The sequence below is a fragment of the Pan troglodytes genome, chromosome 11 (genome assembly GCF_028858775.2).
Source record: "Pan troglodytes isolate AG18354 chromosome 11, NHGRI_mPanTro3-v2.0_pri, whole genome shotgun sequence".
Lineage (NCBI taxonomy): Eukaryota > Metazoa > Chordata > Mammalia > Primates > Hominidae > Pan > Pan troglodytes.
Window position 1 is genome coordinate 71532694 of NC_072409.2, and position 20483 is coordinate 71553176.

Sequence of the window (20483 nt, forward strand, 5' to 3'; positions counted from 1 at the left end):
TAACCTCTGTACAAAAAAATAAACATCACTGTTCAGATACAGTGAGCATGATAGTAGAAAGTGCTGGATACATCTGTCTTAGGAAATGGGGCCGTCTGGTAGTGTGGGAGTGGCCATTGATAGAATGAACTATAATTTGAGTTTTCAAAGACAAGGAAGGTTTCACATTTTGGAATCATTAGACACTGTCTCAAAGAAAAGGTTTTTGGTATTGCAGGGCACCAAAAAAGACTATAAGGCTCACCAATTAACCATTGGCAATTACCAGCATCTATGAAGGGACAGCTTCAAGGATCATCAAGTAAGGAAGAAACCTGGACATAGTTAATCCACAGAACAACTAAATGGTTTTTGTGGTGCCTGGATCCACCAGGAGGAGGCTATTAGCTTGGCCCAAAGCTAGCAGATATATTACATGTTTACCTGTAAACATCCTTCAGTTTCAGGCCAGTTTCAAGATTGCTAAGCTCATTTCTACATGCGCATGGCCTTTCTTTACTCTGAAACTGAAATGAAGATCCATTGGTTTAACCCTAGCCCCAAGACACCATCAAAGATGAACAGAAACTCTGGGTTGATTTCACATTTGGGACAGAATCTAAAACATCTCTCTATGCTTACTGATTAAGAACCATGTAAGAATCTGATTAAACATGTGTTCCAGCCCTTAGAAAAATAAGTATGATGAATAATCGGCATATAATTTCACAATGTATTCATGTACCCCTTGAAGCCCTTACATTAACCAAACATAATCATAGCTACAATTGTGGGAGCACATTTTCTATATGCTGGACATTGTGTTAACACTTTAGAGAGAGCTCACACCATCTGGCTTGGCCTCTTCAGCCCTTCTGAGAAGACTCATGAAATTAATAACTCCAGGCCACTTATCTTGAGGAAGTTACGTGAAATTGTTCTTGTGACAAGCTGCTCAAGCATAAATAAGCATCTGCAAGTAGGAGTGCTTGCCATTGTAACTTTAATTTAGGGCTTCTATTTTAAATTACTGATTGTTTGCATTGCTCCCAGCATCTTAGTATATATAACGTATTTCTCTTTATAGGAAGTCAAACAGGCCTGTTCACTGAATCTCAGTAAAAGCTGCTCTGGAGAAAGACTGGCTATCTGTATTTCTTCCAAAGTTCCCTAAAGTGATTTTTGCAGCTACCTTATAATGTAGGGGTTTTTTCTGAACCATACCAAGCATATTCCTCCAGTCATTTTTTTGTAATAAGAGGCACAAAAACTTTTAGGTTTATTTGTATTGTTTGATTCCTTATAGCATTGGAAGAAGGTATCATTATTCCTACTTGATATAGTGGAAAACTAAGTACCAGAAAGGATGAATAACTTGCCTTGTCCACATACCTGGTAAGTGGTAAAGCAGGGTTTTTAGAATCCAATTTGGTTTGACTTCAACAGCCAAGTTCTCAGCTGTTGTGGTCTGCTGCTGTAGACTTCAGAACAACAGCCATTGCTAAAAACACTGGTGTATTACAAAATTGATGAGCCATCGTTTTACTTTAACTCAAATCGAATAAACAATAAAAGGTTAAACTTAAATGTATGATAAAACACTCAAGTTATCTCTGGCTGAGAAACAAGTTTTGACATTTCATTGCATAAATCCTATCCTATCCACTGCCAAGAGCATCTTCCTTCCTGCAATCTCCACCTAGTCAACCAGTCCTACTTATTGGAAGACTTTGTGATTACCCATAGTAAGCCCAATAGAAAAGACAGACACAAGGAGACTCTGACTCCTGGATTCTTAAATCTATATTTTTGCACAGTGTCCATGCTATTTTTCAGAATAAATATGAGCTATGAAAATACTTCCCCCTAGCAAACAGGAAACAATGAGCTACATGGAAACCTAGTGAGCTAAACTTGAGTAGCATGTTTAGGTAAAGAATTTACACAGAAAAATAATTGGGGAAATGGAGATTGCATTACAGGAGCAACTGCTGAAAAGCAGAAGAGAAGCATTGGAGTAAATGTCACTGAGCGGTAGCAGATGATGAAGAACTTGGGGAAAGTTGAAATCTTCAGGAGCAGCAGCAGAATTGTCGGGACAAATCTGAGGAACTAAAGCAAGATACGGAAATCTGCGAAAGAATAAAGGGCAAGAGAGCAAGGAGGAAAAGAAAAAGTGCAGGACCTCCTGATGTTCTAGACTCACCTGCACCATGGGTCATGGTAGGGGAAAGGAGAAACAAGACAAGGCCTTTGACAGAACATTTCCCTGAAAAGATCACTCCCAAGGAGAAAGGAGTAGCCACTTGACTATAGATGAAGGTGTGAGTAGGGAGTGAGCTCAAGAATGTTCTTCTTCAAATACCTGCCTGCTAATTCATTAATGCTACTTTCTGATCCATGTATAGATGTTGGACATGGAATTTTAGAAAGAACTCCATAACAAGGATTCAGGAAAAAACAGAAAGAACTCTAATTTTTTCCATTGGAGATACTGATATGTGAGCATTCTTTCATTTTGTCACCCTTTTTAAAAAAGAGAAAACATTATTAAAAGGCATATTGTAGCATAGTACAATATACTTACCATTCTAGTGAAAGCAGCGAGCAAGTTCAGGCAATGCCCAAGGAATAAATGTGAAATTGAATTGCTGAAAGAGAAGAGAAACTCAATGATCTACTGTATGCTCTAAGAACAGAAAAGAACTACATCCAGCAAAAGGCTCAACTTTCTTCCAGTATAAACTATGGGAGAACCAGAGTATCTTCCATGGGCAGCCATACATATGCAGAACAATATTGGAAAGTTAGAAAAAGATTTAAGGGAGTGGAGGAGTGACAAATTTAAGTTAAAAACACAAACAAACAAGAAAACATCCACATTCAGGAAACTGGAGAAGAAAATAGAGCTGGAGAAACAAGATTGTTGGCATTCCAAAGGTAAGACAGAATTATGGACCAAAGGGGGCAAGTAGAAGATGTAGACCAGCTCTACTCAATGTACCGGACCTTGACGAGGTAAGTAGCTTGAGCCAGACTAAATCAACATGTTTTTTCCTTCATTGAGAAGGTGTAGCTACCACTGCTACTGCTACTATTCAAATAATAATAATAATAATAATAATAGCTGAATAGGCAAATTAACAGTAGGTGAGTTTGGTAATACAGTTAAGTTACATTACTGGTCAAAGTTTCTCATCTCCCCGTGGACTGGTAACAAACCTAGTAACAAACAGTTCTGGGACCAAATGTTAGCTAGGCTGCTTTAGACTTCAAAATAGAAGAGAAGGCCAACAAAATGTTAAAGGTAGACCAGAGAGCCAAGCAGCAAGTAAGTACATCAACACCTAAGGCAGGAGAGAAGATGTAGCTTCCATAGGATGTTACAGAGGAAATGAGTCATCCAGAGAAAGGTGTGGAGAAAAGTGTGAAGGAAGGACACTGAAGGAGAGACAGAGGAGAAGGATAATAGTCTCTGCACATGTAGGGAACATGTGGATAGAAGAGAGAGATGTGGTGTTATTGCTGAGAGAAAGAGTATCTGGCCTTTTGAATATTAACCCACGTAGATAGTGCAGTATAGAAAGAAGGGCTTCTCACCCTCCAGATGCATTGGTAAAGAAAACATGGGGGCTACTGAGAAGGCTACCAAGTATATTTTTAGAGTAAACCATTGTCCTAAGTACCATTTTTAAGACCATTAGTTAATATAATTTATGCTCAAATATCATACTAAATACTTTCATCATTGATAAAGTACAGCTTTCATTAGTTATGAAATTCCTACACTCTGAACCTGATTCTTGGCACAGAGAATGATAACTTATTTGTTTGCTAGGGCTGCCATAGCAAAGTACCACAAACTGGGTGGTTTAAACACCAGAAATTTATTTTCTCACTGTTCTGGAGTCTAGAAGTCTGAGATCAAGGTATCAGCAAGATTGGTTTCTTCTGAAACTGCTAGCCTGGTCTTGTAGGTGGCCATCTTCTCCCTTGTCTTCTTCACATGGTCTTCCTTCTATATATGTCAGCATCATAATTTCCTGTTTTTATACACACCAGTCATTTTCAATTAGGACCCACCCTATTGACCTCATTTTAATTTAACTACATCTTCAAAGGCCCTATCTACAAATGCAGTCATTTTCTGAGGTACAGTGCTGGGGATTAGAACATCAACATATAAATTTGAGATAGGCAAAAGTCAGCCTGTAAAATGCGTAAAGTTTCAACTCATGGTGAACGCTGTGAGCACATGGTGCCACGCGCAGCTGTGCTCTCTGCACACGTACCAGCACAGCACAGTGCCCATGAAGTAGGGAGATGCAGAAGTCTTCATTTATATTGGTTGAGTGGATGGTTTTAAACCACTTCCCGATTCTCTTTCAAATTCTTGAATCAACTATCGATTTCGCTTTATTAACAATTCAGGTTGAAAATAATTTTAGACTAGGGATCCATATATCCAAAGAGAAAAGTGGGATGGGATGATGCACAGAAGATTAGAGTCATGAGTGGCACAGCTCAGGCCAAAAACGTGTTATGAAGGATTATATGGCAAATTGCTGGTAAATTTAAGGGTCTGGGTTCTTTATGCCTTTCTTAACTCATTACAAAGTACTCTGTCAACACATGGCAATATTATTTTCAAACCATACAGGTCGCATTTTAGAAAATTTAGAACTTGAAACCTAGACCTACAGGCAAAAATCTAGACCTCCAGGATAAAATGCAATGAATTTGACTTCAGTAACTCCGTATTTCAAGCTTTTCATGTCTTCCCTGACTTCTTTGGACTAAAATGCTTATCTTTTGGATTCAACCAGATGACTTTGTGGCTTTCTTCTACCTTTGGGGCATTTCCTCTCCATTCAATTAGTTCTCTTCTGTGGGCAAGAATTCAATCCAGTCACCCAGGTCATGGAAAAATGATACTTCATTTGCATCAAGTAGAAGCAAGTGCTTAAGGTGATCAGTCTGGATGAAAGTCATCCAAACTGAAATATTTCTGCAAGGTATGTGTGCAGGATTTGATTTTACTTCATTCCCTTTATAGAGACCATCCCAACCTGCTCTGGTTCTTTGCTCATTAACAGCATAAATCATGCAAAATGTTAAAAGTCACTGTTGCAATGGTATTTGATACAGAATTTAAATTCGACCACAGAGAAAAATGACAGTACTCCTCTGAGGCTCTATGATTCATTCCTTGGTACCAAACCAGAAGTTGAAAATGCAATGCAATTTTATAATGAACAGAAGCATTGCCTCTGGCCTTCATACAACTCCAAAAATAGTTAGAACAAATCTGACCAAAACCCAGGAAGGTCCTATGCAGAACATATTCAGAAGGTGGCTCCACATTCACCATAAAATACATACATATACATATATTATGTATATCATATATACACACACAAACACACGATTCTCTTTCTGTCTGTATCCCCCCATGCCATGACTGTCTTTCCATCTTTGGGTTTCTTTTTCTCTCTCTCTCTCTTTCTCTGTCTCTCTCTCTCCTTCTTCTATCTCTTGATATCATTTGTTCCACTTCTCACTCCCTTTCTCTCTGTCTCTCTCTGTATTTCTATCTTTCTCTGTTACTCTGGCTCCGTTTTCTCTGGCTCTGTCTATGCCTTCTTCTCTGTTCTTTTTGTCATTGTCTCTATTCCTCCCTATCCTCTCCATTCTTATTCTCTTGCTGTCTCTTAGTCAGTATACCTTTGTGTCTTTGTCTTTCTTCCTGTCTGACTTGTTTTCCTGGCGGTGCATCTAAGCCTCTGTTACTATGTGAATCTCTTTTTTTCCCCTGTCATGCACATACACAGACACTGAACAGTGCCTAGAGCAATTCCGTTTTGAAATATTTATTTTTTATGGAGAAGTTATTTTTTGAAAGTCCTGCAACCCCCTCTGCCTACTGAGACATGGAGCAGGAGCCCTTTCTTCTCTGCTCTCCTCTCGCCAAGACTGTGTGTGTATTTCACAGATCATCCAGCAGAGGAAGTGCAACCAGTGCTTTCCACGCTGCTTCACCCTGGAAGTTAAATGTGTGCCCTTCTTTAAGGCTACTCAGCCCAGCTTAACTCAGTGGGAAACATGCCAGGAGGGCTCAGATCTTCTGCATAGCCAGTTTGCCCAAAGACAGTCTGCTAAAGCCATCCCCTCCCCGGCTTTGCTATTTTTGCCATTCTAAGTGACTTCTGGGTTATTTAACATAAAGCCCTACACAGTGCTTCAGCTCTAAACTTCATGATAGAACTCTAAAGGGTGAATAGGTTATCAGGCTTGAAGAAGAGACATTGTGAAAAGGATTTAGATTTAGACTTTTAATAGTGCAAATATAGTCTTGAAATGAGAGAAAGCAGTCAGGGTCAGAAAACCAAGGAAGAAATCCTTTAAGCAAGTGTACACATTACTTCAGAAATGGTGTATATTTTACTTTATGTGTGTTTAATTGCATAGTTTTTAGGAAAATAAAACAGCACCATGATCACATTACTGTATAATTACCATTGTTTTCTAAGAAGTTACTATGTAGTTACTACATTATTACAGAAAAATAAAGCATGTTATTTCATGGTAACTATGCAATTAGTCCATGTCACCATCAAATGTACACTTACTGAACCAACAAAGAAATAAAATGTTCCATTTATTTCCCTCCACGCTCATGAGTCATAATATTGTCCCTCTTTTAGAAATGACATAATGAATCAATGTACTAATGTAGGAAATATGCAGATTATGCTTTTTTCCTAATCTTTTTTTTTTTCTGGTGAGCAAATGAATACCTTGGAAACTGCAGATGCAAAACAGTTAGTCAGCACGCCAGATAGGCAGGCAAGCAAAAAGATTCTATCAAGCAAATCTACTGTATTTAATGAGAGAGGAACAAGGACTCCTTTTTGGCTGTGGCTAGGCAGGGATACCTTGGCAAGCCAAGTCCCTCAGTGGCTAGAAGGAATGAGCAAAGGATTAAACATATTTCCTCCTATATTGCATGCAGGCTGAAAGTATAGCAAACAAAAACTGGTACCATGTTATGTGTACATTCACAGAAGAATTTCAGTTTCTGTTGCACATACTGCGAAGGAAAAATCTAGTGTTTCAATATTTAAATCAGTTCTATAAAAAGCAGACCACTTGGTAAAAGTTTGAATTCACTATCAGAAGCTGGTTCTGGTAGTGCAAAAGAGATTTAGAATTAGAAATAAGGAATACACTACATTCTTTGTCAATGGCAGCGTGTCTTTCTACTTAAAGCTTTGTGTACAGTCATCTTTCTATGAAGCTAATTGCGAGCTGCTTAAAATAATGAGAATAGTTCTGTTTATTGTAACTAATTGATTTTCAATACTTCAAGATTAATTGGGCAGAACAGGTCATCTCAAGCTTTCTTTGAGCATGTTTTAGTGGGCTCTGAATTAAAGAAATTAAGTGATAGATTAGTATAATTTATTTTCACATTTGTTATTTTTCTAGAAATAGCTTTAAAATTCTCCAGGTAAGACACCGTATTCCTGTCCCTTTTCTCAATCCTTTCCATTTTTTTCCTGAACAGCATTCAACTAACTTCTTTTTATTTGTAGCAGGAAAATTCCTCTGTTCTCTAGCTGCTCTTAATTTAAATTCAAATCATGAGAGTAAAGAGTGTGCCAAAGAGGATCTAAACTCACTAACGTCTTTAAAATACACAATACTCCCTCTTCAATGGACAGAAAGATACCTGGGGGAAAATTATATTTGTATTCTCAGCTACACAGTATTTACATTTGTATGTAGATTTCATGAATCATGGCTGATACATTATTTTTGGAGACTATAGATTGAATCCAACACAAGTTTCCAATATTCCTATTAGTGCATACTTTTAATGACTGTTTGAAAGGAGGGAAGCAAATAAACTTGCATCAATGAAGAAGTTACCTAAAGTTGTACTTATCTGATTCAACAACTGTCAGTCATGAAAATACATATGTATTATTTTAAAGACAAGATAATCAAGTGCGACAAAGAATGCCACAGAGATTCAGATTTCTTGAAGACAGAAGAAAATGGAACTAAATCTAAGTTAACCTGTGATTAAATAAATCAGGGCTGTTGTGCCTTTCTCTTCACACCTAACCTGTCTTCCACCCTTTACCAGCCCCAACCTTTCAGGACTTTTATTATACACAAGACATAATCATTCAGTTAAATATTGCCTTAAAGTCTTTGTGTGCCATTAAGGATTCAGAGGAAGACTCATTTCTTCAAAAGGAGAAGCAGAGGTATAGTAGGCAGAATTTTAAAATGGGCCTGTAGATTTTCCACCTTGCTGGTGAGCATCCCCTGCATAATCCTTAGGACTGGGACTGTGATGGATTTTACTCCCATAATTAGGTTATGTTAAAATAGGGAGACTATCTGGGTGGGCCTGACCTAATCACTTAAGCCCTTTAAAATATGATACTTTCTGCAACTGGTCACAGAAAAGGAGGTCAGACAGATGTTCCCACTGGCCTAGAAGAAGGCCAAAATCCATGTTGTGAACTGCCCACAGGGGCCACTCCTGGGGTAAATAACTCCAAAATCCTCTAGTTACTGAGAGAGGTCCCTGGCTAATACCTAGAAAGATAATGGACACTCACAGTCCTAAAACTACAAGGAAATGAATTCTGACAACAATAAGGGAGTTTAGAAGAAGACTCCAAGCCCAGATGAGAACCTCAGGCCTAGGTGACTTGTTAATTTCATCCTAATGAGACCCTGGAGCAGAGAATCCAGTCACAGACACTGGACACTTGACCTCCAAAAAAAAAGTAAGATAAAAATTACTGTTGTTTTGTGCCTCTAAGTTTGTGGTAATTTGCTATGCAGTGAGAGAAAAATAATACAATTGGAAAGAGATGATGTCCTTTGACTCTGTATAAATTTTTTTCTCTCATACTTTTCATCCCAGACAGTTTGGAGCTTTACTGTTGAGGTTTTCACACCATATTACTTTTTCACTGGCAAAGCTTTCGATAGAAGATTCAGTATTAAATGAACATACCTAGTATTTAAAGACTTTATGACAACAAAAAAAATGTTAATACAACCATAGTTCCCTCAAGAGTATCCACACTCTCTGTTAACTTAAGTTTTTCCATGAATGGAGCCTCTTTCTATCCAAACCATAACATTTCTTATTAAGAAAAGTTTAAATAAGCCCTTCATGCCACTCATTACCACAGTTTGGTTTTATCTGAAGCATCCACTAGGCTGGGATGTAAATGATCATACTTTCGAAGGGTATAATTCACAGACAAAGGGAGGGGGAAGAAAATCCAGCTTTGCATCAGCCCACATCAAATCTGTGAAAATCACAAAAGGGATAAAGTTTCAACTCACACAGTTGATGCTGCTTTGTTAAAGGGATATCCCATCAGACTCCCACACAGAGACTCCAAGAGGAAGCCTGATATTGGCAAACGTGCAAAGACATGCAACACTGTTTTCCTTTAATGAGTGTTACCGCAGATAAAGATGTTACAGTGATCTTTGTGAAGCTGAGCCCATGGAGAGACTGTCATTTAAAAGTACAATTACATTGCCTTAAAGGTAAGCCTTATTACAGAACTTGAGAATCCCAAATGGAGTTGTCTCCTAAGTGTTTACGTACTGCCCGTCACTTGTCATCAGGTCATGCTTCACTGAAGAATTGGAGGTCGGGGGGAGCTTGTTTCTCCACTATAATCTATTTTTGTTTTAATATATGAGCTGAGTATCTGATCCCTATTAAATAATGCGTGTATGTTTTGTTTTGTTTTACCCTCAAAGCACCTGGTTTTCAATGCAGCTTTTTGGAGATATAACTAACAGATCATAAAATGTACATTTTTAAAGTGTAAAATTCATTAGGTTTTAGTATATTCACAAAGTCGTGCAACCATTAACACTGTGTAACTTTAGAACATTTTATCATCCCATAATGAATTCCTTTACCCATAATCAGTCACTCCCCAGCTCTCCCAGACCCTGGGAACCTCTAATATTCTTTCTATCTCTAAGGATTTGACAACTTTGGATGTTTTATACAAATAAAATCATATAATGCAGGACCTTTTGTGTCTGGCTTATTGATGTATTATTTCCAAGGTTTATCCATATTATAGCATAAATAGCATAGTACTTCATTTCATCGTAAGTACTTCATTTCATTGTAAGGCCAAATAATGTTCCATTGTATGAATATACCACTTTTTGTTTATCTATACGTCAGTTAATGGATATTTAGATTATTTTCTGCTTTTTGGCTATGATGTATAATGCTGCTGGGAACATTCATGTACACGTTTGCATATAGACCTGTGTTTTTGCTTCTCCTGGAAATAGAATTGTTTGATTATATGTAATTCTATGTTTAACATTTTGAGAAACTGCCAAATTGTTTTCCAAAGTAGCTGCACCATTTTGAAATCTTACCAACTATGTATAAGGTTTACAATTTCTCCACATACTCACTAACAATTGTTAATGTCTGCCTTCTTTATTTTAGACATCCCAGAGGGTTTGAAATATTACCTCATTATAACTTTAATTTATATTTCCCTAATGTCTAATGATGTTGAGCATCTTTCTATGTGCTTATTGGTCATCCACATACTTTTTTTTTCATTCGTATATCTTCATTGGATAAATGTCTACTCCAATTATTCGCTCGTTTTTAAATTGGGCTATTTGTCTTTTTATTGTTGACTTGTAAGAGTTCTTTATATATTCTGAATCTATGTTTCTTATCAGGTATATGATTTGCCAACATTTTCTCCCATTCTGTGGATCACCTTTTCATTTTCTTGGTATTTTTTGAAATACAAAAGTTTTTAATTTTGATATGTTGACATGTTAATTTTGTTATGTCCAGTTTATCTATTTTTTCTTTTGTCACTTGTATTTTTTTGTGTCATATGTAAGAAACTATTGACCAATCCAAAGTCATAAAGATTACTGCCTGTTTTCTTCTAACAATTTATAATTTTAGTTCCCACATTTAGGTCTATGATTCATTTTAATTTTGTGTGTGTGTGTGTGTGTGTGTGTGAGATACACAAAGTAGGAGTCCAATTTTAGTATTTTAACTGTGAATATCCACTTGACCCAGCACCACTTATTGAAAAGACTACTCTTTTACCATTGAATTGTCTTGGCACCCTTAGCAAAAGTCAATTGAGCATAAATGTATGAGCATAAATGTATGGGCTTATTTCTGGACTTTCAGTTCTCTTCCATTGATGAATATGTATAACCTTATGCCAGTATCACACAATCTTGATTACACTAGCTTTGTAGTAAGTTTTGAAATAGGGAAACGTGAGTCCTCCAACTTTGTTCTATTTCAAGATTGTTTTGGCTATTCTGGGTTCCTTGCATTTCCATATGAATTTTAGGAACAACTTTTCAATTTTTGCAAAAACTGTAGCTGAGGTTTAGATAGAAGTTGCATTAACTCTGTTGTACAATTTAATTAGTATCACCATCTTAACAATGTAATTCTTCCAATCCATGAATATGAGAAATCTTTCTATTTATTAGATCTTTAATTTTTTTCAATGACTTCTCGTACTTTCCATTATCGTATACAAGCCATGCCCTTCTTTTGTTGTATTCCTAAGTATTGTATTCTTTTATCGTTATTGTAAATGGAATTGTTCTCTTAATTTCATTTTCTTATTTTTAATTTTCAAAAGCAAATAAAGGCCTTGCTTGGTGATCTCATTCACCGTTTCCTTACTCTGATATGATTGGTAAGGACTGCTTACAATTTTGTAAATATTATTTTTCATTTTGCTTTAAACTCTAATTCAGTAATCTTCCACCCCCAAAATTATTGACTTTGAACTAGGTCTAGTCAGAGCAATGGGTTTTTAGGACAATATGATTATGATGATTCCTAGGACACCACATCATGACAAAAACATTCTTTGAACTTCTTTCAGTAGTTGTGTTACACTTGCAAGGAATTTTGTGTTTTCCTGTCTTTGTTTCTCAGATAGGATACTTCCTGGTTGTTAGTAGGGACATTTTAATATAAAAATATAGCTATAAATATAAGATCAATTACCTACATCATTCATTCAGATAACAAACATTTATTGATCATTGTTTATGTGCCAAGCACTGCTCTAGGTGTTAGGGATACATCAGAGAACAAATCAAAGATTTATGCCTTCTTGGATCTCACAATTTTTATGCTCAGAATATGTTTACTGTTTGAAAATGAAAAAATATAATTACTAAGCATCTTGTTCTTGAGAAAATTTTAATCTATTAAGCTACCCAACAAAACAATAGGCTGATATTTGCCATGGATATAATTATTGTATATACATACATATTGTTTGTTTAACTTATTTAATTATATGTAAGGACTTAGAGTATCAAGATCTATGTCAAGTGCTATTTAAGACATAGCCCTGCCTTAAATGGCTTACATTTTAAAATGAAAGCTGTGTTGTCAAAGTAATGCTGCTGAATGGTACAGAATAAGCCATAAACATGATGCCAAGCAATTCTGGAAATGAGAGATCACATCTGGCTAGATTCATAGATGTGGTTGAATTTAAGTTGAGATTGTAGGATTAGTATTTGGATAAGTGAGTATTATGACATGGGACCTGCATTATAGAAATGATGTATACACATATATACATATATATACACATATGTACATATATGTATACACACATATATAGATGTGGGTGTAGATATCTCACTTATGTAACTTGATTTAATTTTACATGAGGAGGAGGAAGAAGAGAATAATAGGAAAGAAAAAGTGGGAGTGAGAAAAGAGAAGGAGAAAAAAAAGAGAAGGATGCTAAGTAAAAGGATATGAAAGATAAAAAGGAGAAGAACAGTAGAGAAGGAATGGGAAGAGAAGGGAGAGAGGGCACCTAAAAATTTTTTAGTTTAGTCTATATAGAAAGCACTGAACAAAGCATTCCACATGAATTGCCACCATATAAATAGAGATATTATTATCATCTGTAGTTTGCAGATGAGGTAACTAAGGCTTCGATAACTTACTCAAAGTCATATATCTAGTAAGTTGTAGAGGCAGGATTTTTCTCCTGTGTTTGTCTGAGTTCAAAGTCTGTATTTTTGAGAGTGAAAAGATTACTGAGAGTTAGCGTTTAAAACAAAATGAAAAAAAATCTTTACAAAATCTTAAGCAATCCTTACCAATTATATCAGAGTCAGGAGTCAGTGAACGAGATCGCTAAACAAAGTCCTTATTTCTTCATTCTTCTACTCCCAGCACCTAGTACAGTGGCAAACACATCTTAAGGGCTGTTATATTTGGAAAGTAATAAGCATTTGAAAAAATATTAGAAAAGTGGTAAAGATCACAGAGCAGCATGAGAGAAACAAAAAAAGCCTTAGGAAAAAAGATGGTGAACAGGGTCCAATGCCACAGAGACTGCAAGAAGCATGAAGACCAAGAAAAGATGACTACATGAAGCAATTAAAAAACCTTTTCATTATCTTAATCGTGTCATTACTGATTTATTGTTTCTTTTGATCAATGTTATTCAGAGATAATTTACATACAAAGCTTAATCTAGTTAGAGGCTACATTTTGATGAATTTTGACCATTGTATATCTCTCTAAACCACCACAGTCAAGACACAGAATAATTCCACCACTCCCAAAAGATTTCTCATGTAATGGTGTCTTTTTAATTAACAATATTTCTTAGCTTTCATGTACTTCAATTTTGATGAATAGTATTTCTTTTCATGAACAGAACTTTTTAATATTAATGTATTAATGTGTGGATTCAGTGTATCCATCTTTTTTCCTTTTAGTTAGTGGGTTTCATGTTCTATTTAAGAAATATTTCCATATCCCAAAGTAGTAAAGAAATTCTCACATACTACTTTTAAGAGTATTATTGTTTTGACATTCACAGTAATATTCTGGGAAATCAACCACCCATTTGCTATAAAAAATGAATAAAAATAAAATGTGTATACCTATCAGAATATCTAAAATTTAAAAGATTGACCATTAACGTGTTAGAAAGCAGTTTTCAGTTCTAAGTAGTTAAACACACTCCCACACTATGCCCTAGTTATTATCTTCCAAGGTATTTCCTCAAGAGAAATAACTTTCGTGTTCTTATAAAAACTTACACATAGGCCGGGCGTGATGGCTCACGCCTGTAATCCCAGCAATTCGGGAGGCCGAGGCGGGCGGATCATGAGGTCAGGAGATCAAGACCATCCTGGCTAACACTGTGAAACCTCGTCTCTACTAAGTATACAAAAAATTAGCTGGGTGTGGTGGCGGACACCTGTAGTCTCAGCTACTCGGGAGGTTGAGGCAGGAAAATGGCATGAACCCAGGAGGCAGAGCTTGCAGTGAGCTGAGATCCTGCCACTGCACTCCAACCTGGGTGACAGAGCAAGACTCCATCTCAAAAAAAAAAACTTACACATAAATGTTTATAGTAGCTTTATTTGTAAAAGTGAACAAGTGAAAATAATTCAAATGTGTATCAGAAGGTTAGTGGATAAACAAATCTGGTAGATCCATAAAATAAATAAAATATTACTCAGAAATAAAAAGTAATGAAGTTTTTCATTGAATGAATTTTAAAATAATTATACTGTGATAGAAGCTAGATGTAAAAAATGCACATACTGTGTAATTTACAAAAATTTTTGAGAATACAAACTTTAGTAATAGAAAGGAAATAAGCAATTCTTTGAGGATGGGGCAGAGCAACATGGAAGGGAAGAATTAAAAACACACACTAGGACATTTTGGAAGACGGTTAATATGTTTGTAATCTCAGTTGTAGTTATATTTTTATGAACATATACATATATTAAAACCTAACAAACTGTACACTTAAAACATGTGCAGTTCATAGTATGACAATAATGCCCTAATAAAGCTGTTAAAAATTAAATTGTGTATATTCTCACAATGGAACACTAACCAGCAATAAAAATAAACTACAGCTCTATGTGGCAACATAGATGACTCAAATTGTTACGCAAAATAAGCCAGAAAATAAAAAGCACATAGAGTCTGATTCCATTTAATATGAAGCGCAAGAGCAAGCTAAACTAATTTATAACATTAAGAGTTACAACAATGATAAACTTTGGGGAGGAAGGAAGAGGCAGAGTTTGGGGATGAGCATGAAGGGAGTCTCTCATGAGATAAGAATATTATGTTTCTTGAACACAGTGGTGTTTACAAGAGTGTTTACTTTGTAATAATTCACTGAGTGTTTGTTTAGCGCACTTCAGTGCATTATATTTCAATTAAAAATCTTTAAAACATATAATACAATACAAAACAAAAAAGAGGCCAAGGGGTAATCTTTTGAGACTATTTCATTAGAGTGACATGTATAGAACTCATCTCATGCGGAGTGAGGCAGTAGTCAATTGTAAATAGCAAATGAAAGCAATTCTTTCAAGAAACACTTGAAATAAAACAATATAAACAGAATAAAAGTCGAGGATGTAATAGTACTTCTTAAAACAATAAGCACTTGATATATAAAAACAATACAGTATAGTGGTTAAGAGCTTGTCAGATGTTCTTTATTTCAAATAATTGTTCTATGCCTTCTCACTGAGACATGGAAAAGTTAATTTGTTTTCCCTTAAATATAGAGTGGGAATAACGTGTAATCTTCACAATAGTTGTGTGGATTAAATGAAGATTAAATGATTAGAGTTTAGCGTGGAGCACAACACCTACTAAGATCTTTAAAAAGCGTCAGTAATTGTTTGATAATGATGAAAATTATTTGTATTTGGAGGGGGAGAACAATCACTTCAAAGGGATTATGGGAGATTCTCGCAACCCAGGTTTGACCCCTGTCAGAAGGCTATTGCTAGGACACAGAAAAACCAGCAGCGAGATTGACATTCATGAAGGTGACAAAACGAGTGACGTCGGGGCTCTCACATATGGCTGGTTTCTCCCTCAGAAATATTATGGGGCAGGAGGCTGAAGCACTAAACTGAAATTCTCTGGAGGGCAGATCTTAATTTTCTTATCCTTCCCCATCTTCAAGGGCCTAGGAAACAAAGCCTAATGAGGCAGTTGAAAGTTCTGGAGTGTCATGTACTAGAAACAGGGAGAGGAAGAGGTAGACTGAGTCTTATCGAAGTTGCAACACATTCTGGACCCAGCTTAATCTCTGGTTAAATTGAGGTGAGCAGCCTGCATTATATTTACTTAACAGAAGAGAGGCAAATCCTCTCTGCTGAAAGAAAATATACGGATTCTGTTTCTTTTATACATAATGCCTAAAATAAAAATATTACTAGACATACAAAAATACATGACCATATGACTAATAACCAAGAGGAATAAAAAAATACAAGCAGACCAACAGATAATCCATACTACTGATAATCAAGACCAAAAAGATAGTTAAGATTAGCAGACATGGATTTTAAGGTAACTATGACTAATATGTTAAAAATAATAGAGAAAACATGAGGAACAAATGAAAAGATAAAAATAAAGCTAACGAGAAAAGGCTAAAGAAAAAAACTTAAATATAAGAAAAAGCAAGCAAAATGAAGGAGAAATTAAGGGGCTCAGACATGCAATTAATAGAAACTCTAGCAAAGGAATATAAAGTAAATGACCGAGAAGTCATACTGAAAAGACAAAAATTTAGGATTACCCAATTTGAACAAAAATGTCTTCAGATTAATAGTCTGACAACAAAAAATAATAATAAATATAACTCTATACCTAGATATTTTGTATCATAAACATGAAGAATAAAGAGAAAAATTTTAAAAGCTACTAGGGAAAATGCATTTTGTTAATGAAGAATTGACAAACTAACAGTAGTAATAGATGTCTGAAATCAACGAAGCCATTGTTTCTAAGTGCAGAGAAAAAAATGACAGCTTAAAATTTTATTCTTAGGTACAGTTTTATTTATGAATAAAGACACAATAAAGAGATTTTAAGATACTCAAAAACTAAGATTTAGTAAGTAGAAACATGAATCAAAGATTATCCTTTACAAGAAAATATTGTTCTCATATATACATAGAGCATTAAAAATTAGCATGTACAAGGTGACAAAGGATGTTTTAATAATTTTCTTTGAATGTTATGGTGAAAATGATCATCAGTCATAGGCAATTTCAATGAGAGTAAACAAGACAGTTGAAAACACTCAATATGTTTTAGAAACTAAAAATGGATTCCTAAGTGACTCATAAGTTAATGAGGAAATTACAATAAAAATTTCTAAATATTTATTTACAACCATCAAAGCTTATAAGATAAAATTGAAGCAGAGTTTATACGGAAAAACTTCTAAATAAATACATTTATTTCAAAACTTGGAAAGACAAAATTAATGAGTCATTGTTCAACTCAGTAAACTAAAAATTTAAATACAAAACTAAATAATATAGAAAGAATAAAAAAAATTGAAAAAAGAACAGAGATTAATACAAATAGAAAACAAAAAAATGCCAAAGAATTTATATACCCAAAGCTGTTGCTCTGAAGAATGTTGTTACAAACAAAAAGCACAAATCTTTAAGAATCAACTAACAAAATCAAGTAAATGAATATCAAATTATTTCATTTCAATAATGGCTCCATAAACAAAGTATAACTTTACTTATTGACTGGAAGCAAAAATTTGCAAAGGCCTAACTGATGAAGGCTTAGAACATTGAAAAACAAAAACTTTTGTATAAATAAGGAACTTACTGCCAATATTTGGAAGTGATTAAAGATACCATTAAGCAATTCACAGAATGGACAAAAATATGAACAAATACTTAACCTGACAATTAGTCTGAGACATACAAGATGAAACAACTAACAGCTACCATTTCACGCACAATGACAAAAATTTTTTAAATATGATAAAAACCCCTCCATGAAGGCAGAAATCTTTGATTTTTTCCTTGCTGCATCTTCAGCACACAGAACGGTATTTGTTTCATGGGAACACTCAGTAAGTATTAAATGACTGGATAAAATAGTACTGGTAAGCCTAGGGAAAACAGACTTCTTATTTATTCTAAGTAGTCTAAAAGAATTCAATTACATTAGAGAATAATCTAGTCTAGTTGGAAGGTGTACATGCCTTTCAAGCCAGCTCTTCCACTCCTAGGTGTACACCCCCAGGTAGTCTTCCACATAGGTTGAAGAATATTCACTGCAATATTGTCTCTAATGGAATATTTGACATAAAAACCCTTAAATCCCTTTTTAAAGATTGGTTAAATAAGTAGAACATATTCATATTATGGATGTTTTCCATATGGATGCAACAGTAAAGATTAATGAAATAAAGCTTTATGTATTAACATAGATTATCATAAGCATAGCAGTACAAATGAAATCTTTGTACTAAAGCGTGCTTGGGGATTTTATTTGCCAAGTTTAGGATAGTAATTGCCTTTGTCTGGGGCCAATAAGAGATGAGAGTGAATACAGCTCTTCTACTGTACATCATGGACATTTTGGTTGGTTAAAATATCTATTTTTGTTTGCTTAAAGAAAAGATCTGAGTCAAAAAAAGTTAAGATTTTCTGAAGTCAAATAGGTAGTAAGGACATGAATTTTCTTTAAATTGTCTTTATATTTTCTGTATGTTTGAAATATTTTATAAGCTATTTCATGTAAGATAAGATAATTCATATTCTTTTATAAGATAAAAGAATAGAAAAAGATATGGAAGAACAGGATTTTGCCTGCCCCTGAGCCTGGGCAGTGTCTTTTTCAATTGGGGAGCAATGTGTGCTAAGCAAGAAGAAACTTGAAGTGATATGGGACTAAATGAGTATGGTAGTATAAGGCCCATAACCTCAGAGAGCAAGATAAGAATTGTGGTTAATAGTCTATGAAACATCCTGAGCTACCTAGATCAGTATATGAAATGCATATCCATAACAAAGATAGAGTATATAAAAAGGGTACAGGATCTGGAGAATGAATTGGGGTACCATATATTTTAAAAAGGCAAGATCTGGAAAAGGCTCATTGTGATTTCAACATAAATCTTCTGACAAATTTAAAAACTTTTCAAAAGAAGGCTAACCCTGGTAATGCTGTTCTGAAGATGAAAACAAATAAATATCATTACTACCGGCGGGGCGCGGTAGCTCATGCCTGTAATCCCAGTACTTTGGGAGGCCTAGGAGGACGAACCACCTGAGGTCAGGAGTTTGAGACCAGCCTGGCCAACATGGCAAAACTCCATCTCTACCAAAAATACAAAAATTAGCCGGGCGTGGTGGCGGGTGCCTGTAATCCCAGCTACTTGGGAGGCTGAGGTGGGAGAATCACTTCGACCTGAAAGGCAGAGGTTGCAGTGAGCTAAGATCATGCCACTGCATTCCAGCCTGGGTGACAGAGCAAGACTCCACCTCAAAAAAAAAAAAAAAAAAAGGCAAGATCTGAAAAGGGCTCTTTGTGATTTCAACATAAATCTTCTGACAAATTTAAAAACTTTTCAAAAGAAGGCTAACCCTGGTAATGCTGTTCTGAAGATGAAAACAAATAAATGTCATTACTACCAGAGACGGAATGATGTCATTAGGACAAAAAAACATGAGTAGCTTGCTTAGGGCCACACTGAATGCCAAGGACAAATTCGACATAAACATCCCAGTCTTTTCAAGTCCTTTCTTGTCCACACAAGGAAATCTGTGTATCTGCAACCAAATGAAGATTTAAGCTCTGGCTGGCCTTGGCTCTGCCCCCATCAAACCAGAGCTCATTGAACTATTTAATTGTGAATAGCTTCTTTGGTTTTTAAACTGGCTAAATATGATGAAAATCTGTGCACAAACTTGCAAATGAATCAGAGAAAGACAAAGGCCTTTGAAACGGACATTTCAAATGAGCTAAGTAGGCAAAGGAGCCTGCAAGTAATTGTTCATATTTCATGGGGACTTGGCTTTTCATGAATTCATCTCAGTGTCATCTTTCATACATATTACAGTGTCAGTTCATTAAAATTCTTGATGCAGTGCTGAACCTGGTCAGACTGAAATGGTGCTGACAAACCTCATGTCTGCCGCACAGATAACCAGGCCTTATGAAGGTGAAATTAGTTTTCAGGAGCTGCACTGCTCACTTGATTGATTCCGTCTTAGAAGTCATATGACTTAATGTTTCCTGCTTGGGCTGCCTCTGTCATGCAAACATGACCTGATAACACATTGTCAGGAGCGCTCCAGAGAGCTAACAGCAATCTAACATCTTTCTACTGAGTGTGAAGTTCCATCTGAAATGTGCATATTTGATAAGCAGCTCGTCTTCTCTCTGTCCCTTTCATTTTCAGAAAGTTAATCTTCCCTGCTCTAGTGAGTGCACTGGAGGGATGAGGTGGGCAGACGTGCCGCAGGTGGCCTCAAACTCTGGCACCTGGGGACGCTTACTGTGTAGAGGCCAACGTGTCTGGACATCACTTCCAAGAGGCAGCCAGGCAAGAAGTGACAATGCAAGTCTGCCA